Source organism: Chrysochloris asiatica, unplaced genomic scaffold (assembly GCF_000296735.1).
Source record: "Chrysochloris asiatica unplaced genomic scaffold, ChrAsi1.0 scaffold00082, whole genome shotgun sequence".
In the NCBI taxonomy this organism is placed as follows: Eukaryota; Metazoa; Chordata; class Mammalia; order Afrosoricida; family Chrysochloridae; genus Chrysochloris; species Chrysochloris asiatica.
In genome coordinates this window covers 4,237,186-4,239,972 of record NW_006408600.1, presented here as the reverse complement: position 1 = coordinate 4,239,972, position 2,787 = coordinate 4,237,186, and the positions used below count along the sequence as shown (strand labels likewise).

Sequence of the window (2,787 nt, the reverse complement as noted above, 5' to 3'; positions counted from 1 at the left end):
ATGCATTAGACACTAAAAAACAAAAATCAGAAGAGTTGTGGGATGACATCAAGAAAATCACATAGGAAGAAAATGAAAGGTTATTAAGAAGACAAGAAAGGGCACAGAGGGGGCTGGTAGCAGCTGGAGAAAATGGAAGCCCTGGCAGTGAGGTAACCTCCGGGCCAGCTGTTGTTCCCTTGATGTCGTTGGAGCAGTGTGGAGCGGAGTGGTGGCTGAGTCGAACCTCGGGCGGGGTAGGAGGCCGATGAGCAGGCTTGTCAGCTGGGGTGGATATGACAGCAATGATGTCCTTCTCTTCTGCCTCTGATGCAGAATTTGATGCTGTGGTTAGATATTTAGAGGACATTATCATGGACAACGAGTTCCAGTTACTACAGAAAAATTTCATGGGCAAGTACTACCCAGGAGTTTGAAGATACAAAAGAAAATAAACTCACCTACACGTGTGGCGCTGTGGGCTAATGCGTCAGACTGACTGCAAAGTCTCTTGAACTGCAAGGTCAGTGGTTCAAGCTCATGAGTTGCTGCTTGGAAACCCTATACAGTGTCGCTATGGGTTGGAATTGACTCGATAGCACTTAACAACAACAACATACATCTATTTTTAACAACTATATTTCTTTGATAGAAAAGTACATTGAAGAACAGTTGCTGGAGTGGATTCCTGGATTTAACATGGCAGCTATCACAACAATGTTGCAACACCACAAAGATGAAGTAGCTGGTGACATATTTGTCATGCTACTCACCTTTATGGATTTTCTGGCTTTTAAAGAAATGTTTCTGGACTACAGAGCAGAAAAAGAAGGCTGGAGACTATACTTAAGCATAGTTTAGTAGTGACTTCATTGTGCAAATCATCATCCATGCCAGCTTCCCAGAACAACATGCAGCACTAGATCCCACCTCCTTGTGGACTTCAGCAGCCCAATAGACTGGGAGAGGCTAATGATGACAGAGAATACATCTTGGAAAGTCAGACTCTGTTGCTCTCTTTTGCTGCTCTTCATTTATGTTAAGTATTGATGGATCTAAAAAGTACATTACCGGACGCTCTAGGGAACTTTCGCCTGAAACTCTTTGTATTCAGTGACCCTAGTACGTTCCCCAGAGTAAACACCTCTGAAGCAGGCCTGTGCTCAGCATCCCATGCAGAGCCCCTCTCCTCAATATCCATCATATCCCCTCTTTGTCCGAGAAAGCTCTGCAGGTATCTATGCACTCCCAGCTCTCACTTGGGTCAGTTTTCAGTTGTTCAGCCTCAGTGGCCCAGCTGTATGGCAGTGTTTACAAAGGGTGCTATTCAAAGCAGCTGGCCATCTTGAGATTTCTGAAACTATGGAGAAAGGATTAAACTCTGAGAGGCCCTTGGACTGACAGCTGCCTGTGAGAATCACCTCCTAGTCTTGTGTTTATAGTCCCTTCATCACTGTCTTCTGCTGGCCCTGGTCCCACATTATTTTTGAAAACAAACATTTTTTTATATGAATATTCAGACATAACTAGTGGATCTACTTTGGAAAGTCCACGATGACCCACTTAAAGATTGAAATATTAGATGCTGTGTGCTTAGTCATTAGTGCTGTGAATGCAAAAATGCTGCCTGCATCATTGCTCTGTCCTATTTTCCTGGTCACCAGGGGACGAATGTATGTTGTGCTGGAAGTAGACCCAGTACAATGGACCCTTTTTGTAGAGCATGTTACATGTGTTTGTGCAGGTTTGGGTAAAGCCCTCTCTGTTCACTAGGTTGTCTCTTGGGTCGACTTGGGGGGAAAAACTGACTCTACAAATCTTTTTCCTGTCAAAGTCTCTGCTACTGAAATGGAGTTCCTGGCCAAGCTCAACATATGGAGGAGGCCACAGAAGGTTTAATGGTTATCTCTGGCTCTGCTTTACCCAGTTGTTGTTCAATTGTTGTTGTTATGTGCCGTGGAGTTGCTTCTGACTCATAACAACCCTGTACAGGGTTTCCAAGGCTATAAATCTTTACGGGAGCAGAAAGCCTCATATTTCTCCTGCAGAACAGCTGGTAGTTTCGAACGGCTGACCCTGAGGTTAGCAGCCTGATTTGTAACCATTACACTACCATAGCTCCTTGCTTTAGCCAATACTTGCTGTCATATTAGTGGCCAGAAAACATGTGCATCACATCTCTAAAGAGAAAACCACACAGTACTTTAATACCCAATGTGTACCTTTGATTTTGGTTTTCAAGTAATACAAATAGAATTCTGTTATTAAAAAAAACAAACAACAACAAAAAGAAAAAAACAACAAGAAAGAAGGAAACGACCAAAATGGATGCAAGAGACTCTGAAACTTGCTCTCCAGTGTAGAGATGCTAAATCAAATGGAAGAAGTGAGCTGGTATAAGAGCTGAACAAAAAATTTCAATAGTCAATTCGTGAAGACAAAGTCAAATATTATAACAAAATGTGAAAAGACCTGGAATTAGAAAATCAAAAGGAAAGAATGCACTCAACATTTCTCAACTGAGGAAACTGAGGAAAAATTCAAGCCTCGACTTCTGGTATTGAAGGATTCTATGGGCAAATTATTGAAAATGCAGAAAACATCAAAAGAAGATGGAAGGAATAGACAGTCACTGCACCAAAAAGAAATGGTCAACGTTCAACCTTTTCAAAAGGTAGCATATAATTAAGAGCCATTGGTTATGAAAGAAAAATTCCAATGTGCACTGAAGTCATTGGCAAAGAACAAGGCACTGAGAATCGATGGAATACAAATTGAAATCATTTAACAAAATAATGCAGCACTCGA

At 41.9% G+C, this 2,787-nt stretch overlaps 1 pseudogene; it reads left to right on the top strand.

Annotated features, from left to right (window-relative positions):
• Positions 1 to 287: 287 nt before the first annotated feature.
• On the top strand, positions 288 to 902 carry LOC102822582 (annotated as a pseudogene).
• The last annotated feature ends 1,885 nt before the right edge of the window (positions 903 to 2,787 follow it).